The 14097-nt window shown below is 48.2% G+C and overlaps 1 pseudogene; it reads left to right on the top strand.

The window, feature by feature from the left end:
• The first annotated feature begins 12354 nt into the window (after positions 1–12354).
• Positions 12355–13340, top strand: LOC149328218 (uncharacterized; annotated as a pseudogene).
• The last annotated feature ends 757 nt before the right edge of the window (positions 13341–14097 follow it).

The raw sequence follows: 14097 nt of genomic DNA, 5'->3' as shown, positions 1-14097 counted from the left end.
CATGATGGTTTGTTCAAAGATATATTTCACGTCACGAGCTCTTCCGCCGCCTGAGGGGGTTTCAAAAACTTACCTGCTTTCGACACCAACCGTCCAGTGATCCCTTTATGCAATTTTGACCATTTATGAGCGTGAAAATAATGCATCATTTAACGACGCTTCAAATGTTCTCCGGCGTAAGCTTTAGAGGCCTTATTTCTTAAGGTGCTTTGAATACGCCAAATTAAATTTCCAGTGCCTGGAATTTTCATGTGCTGTTATTCTGCTCTGTGATCTTCCGCGTGCTGAGTCGAGCGCACGTCGGAAAATCTCAATGAAGCTCACCCATAATCCAGCAATAACTATTATTCGGGCTTGATTTCAAGGCTCTTTTTGGTCACAGGCACTCCTGGACATATCGTAGCTTCACGAATGCAAGTTGCACTTTAGATTCACTGCTATGTTTGAAATAAATGAGAGAAACTGTTCTGCTGATGACAACACGGGATCGCATGTCCTAGGCTATTATAATAGTTCAACTTTTGGCACCCAACCTTTGTATCCGTACCCTAAATACGTTCTCGTGAGCACTGAAAATGAACTAGGAAAGTGTCGCACAAAGCTGAACAGCACATATATCTGCATTGTGTCCTATCTTATTAGGTTATGTCCATCGCAGTGCAAGAAGGCGGTTGACGCGAATTGTAGTGACGATAAAGGGTTTGCTATGCGAGCTGTAACAGATTTTGTATGCTTGTGCCATCACGCAGGAAAACGAGAGAATGTCATGCGATTGCTTGGCTTGCATTGCGAAAACTGCGTTGCAGTGGGAGAAGTGGTATTAACAGCGCACGCGCAAATGCTCTTTGTACCACTGAGGGCCCCTCTTGGTCTATACGTCACATGGACGCAATTTATTTCCACCTCAACTTGATCTTTGGAGAGAACTCAATTTCATAGTTATCGCAATTTGCAGGGTTCCTTAAAGTATGACATTTAAGATACAAACTGTAACACTTAAATAAACAATAGTCCGTCAGGAGAAAAGTTTTTCAGTCCTGAGCATGGTGCTCGATTGCCTTAGCTCGTTATTCGCCATCAAACTCAAAATACACACACGACGTGATCCCTTTAAGTGGAACGCGCGAATGAATTTCCACAGTCGCGGGTACAGGCGCTGGGGCTCGCTGCATGTACAGTCAGCGCCAAAGATAACCGGGCAACGGTGGTTTATTTCTAAGCCGCGTATAGCGAAGCACTTACAGCAGCCCCTAAGCTCTGAATCTGTGTCCTCACGTTTTGGCACCTTTCGGTCTTCAGCGGTGTCGTAACGGCTCCGTTATATGGTTGAGAGGCAAAAACCTATTTCTCGGTTACTTTTGGCAGAGGAGGTACTTAACGGTGTGGATATGACTGAGTGGGGACGTAGCAGCCTGTTTATATATGGAGCGAGTGAGGCATCGTAGACGCTAGGTGCTCTCTCTTGAGTAAGCAGAACCATTAATGGTAAAATGAATAACTGCCTCAACTGCCCTCCTGACTGCAACGTCGATTTACGGCACCACATCCGGACTTGCCCCGGCAAAGCGAGCCTCCCCGTCCTCTGCCCTCCACGTTCAGACATACGGATACTAGACGGCATCCAGTGGCGACGCCAAACGCAAGATCAGTGACCTTCTTGACTTCGTTTCCGAGTCCGACGTCTTAGCCTTCATCTAAACCTTACCTCACTTCCATCTTAAGGTTCAGGTCAACTTTGCCCAAAACATGGAGGAAGGAAAACTCAGGAGAGGCCCTGCGGGCCCGACCTCTCGTGCCAGTCTTAAGCCGAGCAGCCTGGCATGTGTTCACGGCCCAGTCAGCTGCCGAGCATGTTTCGTCAATTTAGTCGGCTGCCTACCAGAAGCCACTGAACAGCCGATGGTTGGCAGTCGGCCTGTGCCGCTTGGGTTATCGCATATAACGTCTGTTAACCTTGTGTTTTATTTAAAAGCGCAAGGTTCAGTTGGCAGCATTTCTCAGCGGATACTGAACCAGACAACTTACTCAGCGAAAAAAAAAACTATTCCTCCAATCCATTATTCGTCATGCAGTGAAGCCTCCAGTGGAACGATAGAAGAAAATTAGAGCTACACTTTCGAAGGCAATGACAACAGCGTTTGCTACTTTTTTTTTTTTTGTCGAAAGCAACTTTATTCTATCCTGCACAGAAAAAGGCGGTCAAAAATTTTCATTCCAGAAGTTATCTAGGATTTACCTCAGATTGCGTGAAATACCTCATTAGTTTATTAGTTATCGCTATCATAAGAATGTGCCTCCATCTTGCCCGCACAGAGAGGCTAAATTAGCGGTAATAAATGTATTTCATGCCAGTGGAATAACCTGAAATTATCATCATGAAACACCAAATCAGGACCTTTTTCATAAAAGGAGCGATCGAAAGTTGAAGGTCCCCCTTTACCCGTATCCAACATTCTTGGATAAGATTTTTGAGTATTGAAATATTCTAAGGTACTGTGTGCTAAATATTGAAGGCTATAGTCCATTCTTCCGATGCGTAGCAAAATCTTTCAAACTTTTCCCATCGCTTGCATCGAGCAGTTAAGATCACCATAGAAAAACAATGGGAAAGGCTTCTGACCATAGCAAAAACATTAATAGCAAAAAAGTGCCAACCTGCTGACTGCAGAGTTGAAGATATATTTATTGCTATAGTAAAATTTTGATATATATTAAAAAATTGCGCGCATAAAATATCTCCCGTTGAAAAATGCTTTTCTCCAGAATTTGAGTATGGTAGCAACAAATGCGATTCCTTTGTAGCATAACATGAATAGCAAGACTACAACTTACCTTTTCTTACCTTTTTTCTTCTGCTTTTCTAATCAGTTATCTTTAAACGATAACATATTCAGTAATATTCTAAATTGATCAACACCACAAAACAAATAAGTTAAAAAAAAAATCCCCTGTGCCCCTTGGTTTCTGTGGCTGTTGGCTTCTGTCATATTTATAACGAGCCCCTCCTCCCCTTCCCTTGTTTGCTTAATTGCTTAGCGAGGGCCTCGATTCTGGCAGCCTTGACGCCTTAGGAAGCATAAGAGGGTTCTCACGCAGCTTCCACCCTCTCCGTTCGATGACGTTCTACGTCACACCTGCGGTAACTCAGGACGTTCTACGTCCGCCGCTTATGAACGTGGGTGGCGCTGATGAACACTCTCAAGGTTAGGTTACTTGTAAAAACATAAATACCCCCGAAAGCAGAAGAATTGACAGCCGTCGCCGTAGCTCAGAGGTAGAGCACCGGACGCGTAATTCGGAGGTCGTGGGTTCGGATCCCACCGGCGACAGGTGGTTGTTTTTTCTTCTGCTTTTCTAATCAGTTATCTTTAAACGATAACATATTCAGTAATATTCTAAATTGATCAACACCACAAAATAAATAAGTTAAAAAAAATCCCCTGTGCCCCTTGGTTTCTGTGGCTGTTGGCTTCTGTCGTATTTGTAACGAGCCCCTCATCCCCTTCCCTTGTTTGCTATATTAGCCAAGTTAGATAAGTCTTTCCTCAGGAAATAATGCGTGGCATTTATGATTATTGGTCACGATCAGCATAGCTTCAACGAAGCTTTATGTGCAGTTCGTTTTTTAAGTGCGAGAATTGATGAATCTGGAACTCACTTTTCATTTTGAGCCAAATTTTTATTTAACTTGCTGACTAAAGCAGGCTACCGCTATTAATAAGTTAGCATTTGTAGGGTCAGTGCAAATGGGAATGGCGAGCGCCGTCTGTCCGTATGAGCAGTAAGAGGTGGCACACCTGCCATTGGGGCAGGTGGCAAAGAACTTTCTTATGTTAACCTCCGATATAAGAAATTTTCGTTCTTACCTGGGGTACAACGAACTATTGTGTGTGGGCCTAGGATGTAACGTACTTTTGCGTTTATCTCGCATATAACAAACCTACGTGTACCACCTCGGATATAACGAACGCTTGGCTTCTAACGCATTCAAATTATTCGCGAAGAATTGCCTATCAGTTTATTTTTTGCAATACTCACTTCAAGATCATCTGAAGATGTGCTTTGCAACCTTGTCGCCACAGGTCACGGATACCCGTACTTTGTGACTCGATATATCTCCTTCGTGGAGGCTATCGAAAAGGGTTTAACTTAAGGACAACGCAGTGAGCTGTGGAAAAAAAAATATTGGTGTAACGTTAAGATATCGGAAGCGGGCTGAGTGAGTGAGGGAACAAACGCGGTTAATAACATCCTAGTCCAAATCAAAAGGAAGAAATGGGCTTGGGCAGGGCATGTAAATGAGGAGGAGGAGGATATAGAAGAGGAAAGGCAGGAAGGTTAAGGCAAGATAACCGCTGGTCCTTAGGGGTAACGCAGAGGATTCCAAGAGAAGGCAAGCGTAGCAGGGGGCGGCAGGAAGTTAGGTGGGCGGATGAAATTAAGAAGTTTGCGGGGATACGTTGGCCGGAACTGGCAAAGGACAGGGTTACATGGAAAGACATGGGAGAGGCCTTTGACCTGCAGTGGGCGTAGTCCGGCTGATGAATATGATAAAGATGATGATATCTGGAGACAACTTATTAACCTGTTCTGGCACCGAGGGAGAGATCGCTCCTTTTTATAGCGGCACGCGTCGGCGTACTAGTATCCACGGTCCATGGTGGGTGCGTTACCTTATGGACCATTCGGAGGTCGGCTTCTCGTGGACAGAGGATGGTCTGATGTGAGCGTAACTAGGGAGTGGTTGCCACCAGAACCAAACGGAGGGCGGTTACCGTAGAAAGAGAAGGGTATAGTCAGAGCGGAGGATTGTCACACGGTCAGTTTGAGCAGCTGCTCCGACGTGCGCCGCCGAGGAGGGGGTCATCGGAAGCACTGCGCGCCTATTATAGAGCGTCGGACTGGAAAGGCGAGGTAGCCAGAAAGCAAGTATGCGTGTAAAACCAGAAACAGCTCTCTAGGACTATGAAGATAGGAAATCTCTTTCATAATTGCTATCTTAATATACCATGAAATATAAATACATTGTCAGCTGTCACTGAATCTCGCGTTACAAAGTGATACCATCCTGTGACTTTTTTCTGTGTTTTAAGCTTATTTTTGAGCCCAAACAGTTCCAAGGAAATCCATTTCTATTTTGATGGCTGTTATTTAAGGCTCACGAATCAACCACACTCAAGGCCTTTTATTCACAAATTTCAATAACTCCTAGGCTGCGGTACTTTATACCGCAGCGTCGCAATCGATTCTGTTCGTTTTATATCAAATGTATTTAATTCTACTTGCATGAATTTTGCTCTACCTATTTAAGCACGACTAATGGCGGCTTCCATGCAGTGCGGTAAAGGTAAATAATTTTTTTTCAAAATCAAAAACTTTTGAGAACAGCAATGCTGAACGTTCATTGAAGCCCTAATCAACAATAGAATTCTACATTTACATAATGCGCATGGTTCAAAGAAGGGACCGTCTTCAGGTGACAGTTACTTCCGCTTTTGCAGAGCTAACAATTACGCATTTCGTTGCAGCGATGCTTATGTTATAAGTAGGTGCCTTTCCGATATCAGATAAAACTACTTTTTAGCAGCCGACTACGACATGTATAAAAATGAAAACCTGTTACAAGAGATAAAAAAAGTCGGTTGAATATCATGGTTCTGGCAGTTTTGCCGAGTTTAGTGTTCAGACGGCAACAACTGCCCGTACTTACTGTCAAACGTTGTCCTTCCGTACACAGCTGCTCGATTTCAAGGTTCTGGATGCACTTAAAAATAAGAAAAACAGACACGCATTCAGGTCATACTCAGGTCAACGCAGGATACCCCCAAAAAATGTTGTAACGGAAGTTGCAAAGGGAAGTGTAACATTCATCATCGGTAGTCTGCGAAAATACGGGGGACACGATAGTTTTAATGGCTTCGTTCAGCGGCCTCGCATTCGCTTCATATCACTTCGGAGACACCGAACGCTTAACGACGCAGGCCCTAGCTTTAAAAGCTCAGGCCTGGGACTTTACGCAGGCCCAGGGTGCCTCAATGCTGTTTTCCAATGAACCTACTTACGCAGTTATATGCAAGTCAATAACTAGAATGCGAAAGCCAACTGGAAAAAGTTTCGGATGTGGTAACAACCACGGTAGTGATTTGCTGGTTTATATATGTCAGGATGAAATAATGATGTAATCTATTTTCACAGTGTGACCTGCAAAAAAAGTTCCGAGGATACCTAATTACCAAAGTGTTTGCAACGCAATAGCAAGAAACTGTTGATGCCTTTTGCCGTTAGTGAATAGTGACGTCATTTCCGCTCTCGTGACGCCACTTCTCTCAAGTCGACAGGAATTCTGGGGACGGCACTTCACTCCATTTAATGGGCGAATGTTATTACCGACGGCATTTTTTTTATCCCGATGAGGTTTTTTTCTTTTGTGCTGCCGCATTAAAAACAGGACTGCCTTTTCTACACTTACTTGGCCCAGGTAGCTGACGTCGGGAACGATAAGGGTATCAGGTTTCTCGCACGTAACCTAGACCATGGCCAGATAGTCCTCGCACATCAGGCTGCTAAGGTATTCTGGCAGACGGTTTCCCGTGACGCACCTTCGCACGATGGATTCAGTCTTAGCTGCATGAAATCAGAGCATTCCAAGTTAACAAATTCGGCTGTACTGTCTGCTTCGCCGGAAGGAAACTGCGGCAAGCATGCCCTTACTGGCCTAATGAGTGCGTTTCGTTTGACGCACTCACTCCAGGCACCGTGAATGCGCACGCTCCTGTCCCCTAGTGACCCAAACGACAGCAAATTAGATCCCCTGCAAAGCTTTCCATCTCCATACATGCTCGCAATACCGCCTTTGAATTACGGCCTCTTAGGGCTACATGACTAATGATGGCAGACTGTACTGTGCTGCTACCCCTTGGACGTATACAATCCCCCCGCCCCCTTCAGGGCAAACACTGGAGCACAACGGCATCCACTCAGCTGTGAAGGCATACATCGGTGAACACTAAGATTCCGTCAGGGAAGCCGTAAAAGACTTGCAACACCTCTTTTCTTCTCAAAGTCCCCACGAGGAAGGACAAAACGCAGAGATGAGAACCAATTTCTTTAAGTAACGACCTTGATTTGGAAAGAGAAAGTTTTATATAAGCAGCAGTGGGGCCTGCGTACTTGCAGCTCCTCTACGATGCTCGGTTTATCGCTTGGTCGTCTATCCCATCCCGCGGGCAGCAAGTCTAACAAGCGCGACAGTGACCACCGCCGACAGGATCCCGCTGCTAGTCGACTGGCAGCAATTGGGCCGCTACCACTGCCACGTGCTCATAGGTGGGGGACGTCAGCGGAGGAGAAAAAAAATGGCTGTGGTTTAACTCTGCTTAAACCTGGAGTGACACGATAGCTACAGCTGGCCGAGTGGAACTCGCTGAGTCGAATTGCAAAGTAAGTCTTTCGCCGCTGCGTTTCGCTGGGCGTTCGTTCTTCCTCTCCGTCCCTGGATACGGCTGTCGACACGGCTGGGGGCGACGGACGCCGCCGTCGAGGAGAGTGGACGCATCCCATGTGCGCTCCGCAAATGTTCGATGTTTTCGTCAGTTTTGTCGTTTGTGCTCGCAAACTACTGTGCTATTTCAGCGCCGGAAGTCTTCGCGACCACCGCGATACCACTTTTTTGGCAAGTGAAGCCCTCTTTTGCAATTTCTAGAGACTTTTGGACTCACGCCACCCGGCAAGGCTGCTCAGCCTAACCTGGTGAGCGGCTCCCCGAGCCGCCCGCAGAGTGTACGCACTGGCTGGCTTGTCGCGGTCATGACTCGCATGGTAGTAACTGTGGAAGGAGAGAGTACCCAGCCTGAAGAGCTCTGCTCCCCAGTAGGTTGGTTTAAGGTTAATAATTGCAAAGTCAGGGCCCTCTCGCAGACAGGGGAGGGAGAGCAAGCTGGCGACACGAGCCGAGATGGGAGTTAAGACAAAGCTTCAGCGCAAAGAATGGCGATAAAGAGAGAGGGAAGGAAGCTGGCGAGGCAATCTGTTGACACGCAGCAGACGCGCCTCTCCCCCGAGCTCCATAAAATAGTGCTCAGACAGAAAGGTGATCTCAAATTTATCATGGAACGCACTGACGCAACAGCGGCGGACGCGGTGAGGATGGCGGCAAATTTTAAACCGGCGGAAGTTAAGGAAGATATCGCACTCCTCAACCACAAGCAAAACTCGATTCTCATCGGCACTGACAGCCCGGAGAGGATGCAAAAGTACCTAAAAATCGGCTCCATTCCAACGCCAAAGGGACGCGTTGAAGCGTTCGTCTACCTGGCTACTCCGGACGGCTGTGGGAAAGGAGTTATACATGGAATTCCGGTCTCGCGCACCGTTGAAGTCATTCAAGATATGCGGAAGTGCTCGCGTAACACGGAGGTGATGGGAGTCAGGCGACTTGGCCGTGAGTCTCGCACCATGTTGTTACTCTTTGAAGATGAGACAGTGCCACACTGGAATTATTATGGAGGCATGCAGCTACGCTGCCATCTCTGCAAGAAGAAATATGAGGTCTGTGTGACATTTGGTCAATTCGGACATCGAGCCGACGTATGCCCGAACCCAAAGAACATTAAGTGTCGAAGAAGTGGAATAAGCAACCCCCCTCAGGAACATACTTGTGACACAAAGTGTGCCCTCTTTAGGAAAGGGCCCGCACTCGGAGACAAGAAGCGCCGTGAACTGTACAGGACCCCGCACATAATTAAGAAGAGACAGTGGGAAGAACAAACGCAAGACAGTGAGAACAAGGCAACAACAGACAGCGAGAGCAACGCGTCTTGACGACAGAGCAGACCAAGAACCAGGGCAGAGGGAGGATTTCACATGCGACAGGACTCCCTCCCGCGCCTTCAGTCGGGGACAGGCTCTGGTGGTCACGCCCAGCTCACGGGACGCTCCAACTCCCGAGGTCGCTCGAGTTCCCGGGACCGCCTCAGCTGCAAAGGCCCTTTAGGCTCCCGGGGACATTCCAACTCCCGGGGTCGTTCCGGCTCCCGGGATCGTTCCAGCTCCAGGGGCCACTCCAGCTCTCGCAAGCGCTCCGCTTCCAGGGGGCAGGACAACACTGGCAACAAATGGAACACCGGAGCCCGGCCCAAAATCGAGGGACGCTCTGACTCTCATCGGCAAGGGTCAACGCCGCCCACGGACAAGACCAACGTGCCGGATGACCACAAGAGGGTGAGCTTTGTAGATAAGGTCTTCCATACTCATCCACGCTGAGGGTCTGAGGATATCTTACAACTTAAACGCATGGTGCAAAAATCAACCGGTGCGGTTACGGCCCTTCAAAATGAAAACGCGGAACTTAAGAAGCAGCTGCAGCTTAAGATCCAGATAGATAAGAAACGACAGAACCCGAAAAACCCAGAAATAATACCCATGAGAGTACGATGGTGGTGGAGAAATCCCTACCACCACCCAGCAAGAGAAAATCGTTAGAGGGCGCACAACCCGAACCTACGCTAGAGGAAGTCTGCCATAAACTGGGGACCAACATTCAGGCCCAGATTGAGGCCCTGGATAACAAAATGCAAGCGCAATTTCAGGCATTGGAAACCAACATGCAAAGCCAAATTCAGTCGATTCTCTCCGCAATACAGGGACTCAAAGACGTAACACAAGGACACAGGAATGAGCTCTTAGCCATCAACATATGGCAGCAAACTGTGGAAAATACCATTCAGCAAATTCAATATGGCCATTTACACAAAGAATAACAACTACTCTCTGTGGCAATGGAACTGCCGGAGGTTTCGACGGAAAAGTCCGATCCTCCAGCAGCTCCTTGCGTCTCTGAAGGTCCACCCAGAGGTTATCGCCCTCCAGGAAACTGAAGGCGCGTCAAAATTAATTGGTTATCAAGCTTTTAACTCCGCAGGCGACAAACCTAATGTTACCACATTCGCTAGAAGGAACATTACGGCCATTGAGCATGACACGGGTATCCGCTACATACAGCACGTCCTCGTCGAACATACTCCGGCCAAAAAGACCCAACGCAGTTTTTTCATTCTTAATATTTATAGCACTCCAAGTCAAAAGAAAGTTAAATTCGACTCGCTCTTCAGAAAAGCGATGCGTATCGGCAACAAGCACGCGCTGGTTATTCTAGGTGACTTCAATTCCCACCACCCTGCGTGGGGCTACCCGCGGCCCTGTACGAAGGGGAGAGAGCTATGGCTCGACATACAGCAAATGGGCTTCACCCTGCTCACGACCCCTCTCCCCCCCACAAGAATGGGTAACAGCGTGTGCGCTGACACGTCCCCAGACCTCACCCCGGTGAAGAATGCGGGTACAGCTGATTGGTCAAAATCCTTGCTAAACCTAGGCAGTGACCCTTATATACTTGTCACGGAAACTGACGTTGGCCCTGCCAAGCGCCAAATGCGCTCCCCGCGTATTATCGAATGGGACGCTTTCCGCGACGCTCGTAACCAGGACGGGAGAAAGGCAGAAATCACCAACATAGAACAATGGGCGGAGGAACCCCGCAGTGATGCTAAGAATGCGACTAAAACACTCGACAACAATGCGGAACTTGAAGTACTAGACAGCCGCCTTCTTCATTTGTGGGAGGCCAAAGCTAGTATGGAAATTGATTAAAGCGACAAAAGTGGAATCGCAGTCTAGAAGACGCCTAGCGCGCCACAACAAAGCGATTGAGGAATATGCACTTAGACTGTGCGATCAGAACTGGGAAGCAATGTGTGACCAGCTTGAGGGCAATATCGGCCTATCCAAAACATGGAACCTCCTTCGCCACCTCCTCGGTCCAGAAGGTAGTAAATTCACATAGCGACAAAATTTACAGAAATTATGTTATAAATTTGAAGGTTCGGAACAGGAACTCCTCGATGCAATTCGTTGTCGATATATAGGCTCCGCCACCAAAATTCCTTACCACGTTATGAGGGTAAATCCAAGAGCAAACTTTACGCCCCTATTCACGAATTCGAGGTCCGAGCAGAAATACTAAAGCTGAAAACCAAATCAGCCCCGGACCCGAAGGTGTAACCAACAAAATTCTAAGAAACCTAGATGACAAATCTATAATAGCGCTGACCAATTTCATGCAAGAATGCTGGGAGAAGGGTGAGATTCCCAAACAGTGGGAAACCGCTGAGGTAATTTTCATACCTAAGCCAGGGAAACCGCTCAATCTAGAAAATCTAAGGCCTATATCCCTCACATCTAGCGTCGGCAAACTGATGGAACATCTGATACAAACGCGACTAAATTTCATCGGAGACAATGACTTATACCCCCATTCGATGATAGGTTATAGATCTAATTTGTCCACGCAGGATTTCATGATACAGCTCAAACATGACATATTAGGCACTAAGTCGCTCGATGCGAAAGTAATAGTGGGACTTGACCTCACTAAAGCTTTCGATAATGTAAAACACGAGGCGATACTAGAAATCTTGGCTCTTTTAAACGTCGGGGAACACACATACAACTACATTGCCAATTTTCCTTCAGTCAGGATAGCGCGCATCCACTTTGGTGAAAGTGAAAGGCAGCATAGGCACCTCGCAGGGTTCGGTACTTTCCCCTCTTCTCTTCAACGTGGCTATGATACGGCTAACCGAAGAGGCTGGAGGGGATAGATGGCTTGAACTTCTGCATGTATGCGGATGAAATCACCATGTGGATGACCCATGGACACGACGCGCGCATCGAACGTACGCTACAGAAGGCCATAAATGAGGTAGAAAACTATGTCAGCCGTAGGGGCTTGTAATGCTCGCCGCAGAGGTCTGAACTTCTTTTTTATCGAGCGCTGCATCAAAGACAAACTAGAACCATCCCTAACATCAGATTACAAATGCAAGGGGCGGAGATTCCTCATGTTGAAAAAGTCAGAATTGTAGGCATGATTATACAAAGCAACGGGCATAACGGTGATGCAATAACTAAGATGGAAAATTGCGCGCAACAAACGATGCGACTCATACAGCGGATTGCCAACAGGAGACACGGCATGAAAGAGCAGAATCTCCTGCGGCTGGTACAGGCGTTCGTAGTAAGCTTTATCTCATATGCTGCCCCGTTGCTTGATCTTAGAGTTTCAGAAAAGGAAAAGATAGATGGAGTTATCAGCGGTGCACGAAACAAGCTCTAGGATTGCCCATCCGTACATCCACTCACCGCCTCCTAGAGATAGGCATGCACAATTCTCTGGAAGAAATTACGGAAGCAGTTATTACGTCCCAAATCGAACGCTTAGCCGGGACCACAACCTGTAGGGCCATTCTAGAAAAACTCAATCTGGGCCGAGATAACAGAACAAAAGCCAAAGTTGACATGCTCGGAGAAATTCGGGACAATATAGTTGTACCCCCATTACCGAGGAATATGCATCCTATTCATCACTGACTGCGTCGGGCCAAACGGGCAGAGGCGCTAGAGAAACGCTTCCGTTCCTACAAAGACGAGGACGTGGTCTACGTGGATGCCGCTGAGTATGGTAAGAATACGATGACCATTGCGGTCGTCAATATTAAACAACTCCTCAAAATAAGTGCCTCCATACTCACGGGTAACCCAGAGACTGCCGAGGAAGCTGCCATAGCACTGGCTTATGTAGGCTCAAAAGCGAGGTACATCATCAGTGACTCCAAAGTAGCCATACTAAATTTCAGCAGGGGCCGGGTCTCCCCTCTAACGAATACAATTCTAAACCGTCATGTAATAGACCGGAAGATTACACCAGTCTGGACACCAGCAATTGCATCCCTGCCTGGCAATGAGACGGCCCACGAGTTCGCCCGAGGCTTTTCCTTCCGGGCGGACCCGAGCGAGGTGGTCTTTACCGACAGGGATCGCATGGTGACATACACAGAAATTACACAGCACTATCGTTTGCAACGAGCTAGACTTTCTCCAGCGGATAGATCCTTGTCCAGATACCAAGCCGTCAAGTGGCGCCGGTTACAAACTTACGCCTTTCCAAACCCGGCCCTCTGGAGTCTAATGTACCCAGGGCAATTTTCAGACAAATGCGCAAACTGTGACCTTAGGGCCACCTTGGACCACATACTATGGGAATGTCCTCAGGACCCCCGGGATGGACGAGGTAAAAGACGAAAGATCAATGGGAGACCTTACTACTGAGCTCCGACCCGGCGACTCAGCTACAACTCGTCCGACTGCCCGAAGCCGCCGCCGAGAGTCAAGACCTTTCGGCCCTCGTCTAGGCGGGTAGCCCTCTGGCTACCCTCTGTCTGTTGGACAATAAGTTTTCCTATCCTATCCTATCGCCCCTGGACGTGGATTCACAGTTACTGGGATTCGCCGCTAGGGGGCCAACGGGAGCGGATGCCTGCAACGTCGGCTCCGGCAAACGGCACGTGCGTCTCCTACCCAATCTTTCCTACGCCCACTAATCTGCTCGAAAATCGTCATAAGTGTCTAAGGAGGACACGGAAGCCGCCCATTACGGGCAAATTCGGACCTTTTCTGAGAGAAGAGCGACTATCGGACCGAGACGCCAGGCCGCACAGCAAGGCCGAACTCGGATTCCTCCCCTCCGCCGACTCCGTCGGCGACGGCAGCCGTTGTCATGGAGGTAACGGTTGAAGGCCAAGCGTCACCGCGGAAGAGCAAAACTCAAGCGACTGGACACCGGTTATATATAAAGCCTACGCCTCCCGACCGGCCAGTTCGCCGAAGCCTTAACGCTCCGACAACACAACCTGAGACGCAGCTCACCCGAAAGCCAACAACGCGTCGCGCGACGCAGCAGCCGTAACCGGCAGCGGCAAGACGCCGGCCCGTATACCACCTGCGACTAAGGAGGCTCGCCTCGCAGTGCAGCGCAGCAAGCGGTTACCACTGCTCCCACCTAACGCTATTCGAGTAGTCGTTCGCCCGCGAGGTGAACTACGACTCCAAGATGTCCCAAGACCCCGGCTCTTGAAGACAGCGCAGACCCAGCTCGATATCTTTCCACCGGACGACTTCTGCCTGCGCATCCACCCGACCAACAATACTTTCACCATGGCAACCACACATTTCCCAACAGTCGAGACTCTCAAGACGCTGGAC

Source organism: Amblyomma mixtum, chromosome 9 (assembly GCF_055824585.1).
Source record: "Amblyomma mixtum isolate Tamu chromosome 9, ASM5582458v1, whole genome shotgun sequence".
Taxonomy (NCBI): Eukaryota; Metazoa; Arthropoda; class Arachnida; order Ixodida; family Ixodidae; genus Amblyomma; species Amblyomma mixtum.
The sequence above is the reverse complement of the archived record's forward strand: the minus strand, read 5'-3'. Positions and strand labels throughout refer to the sequence as shown.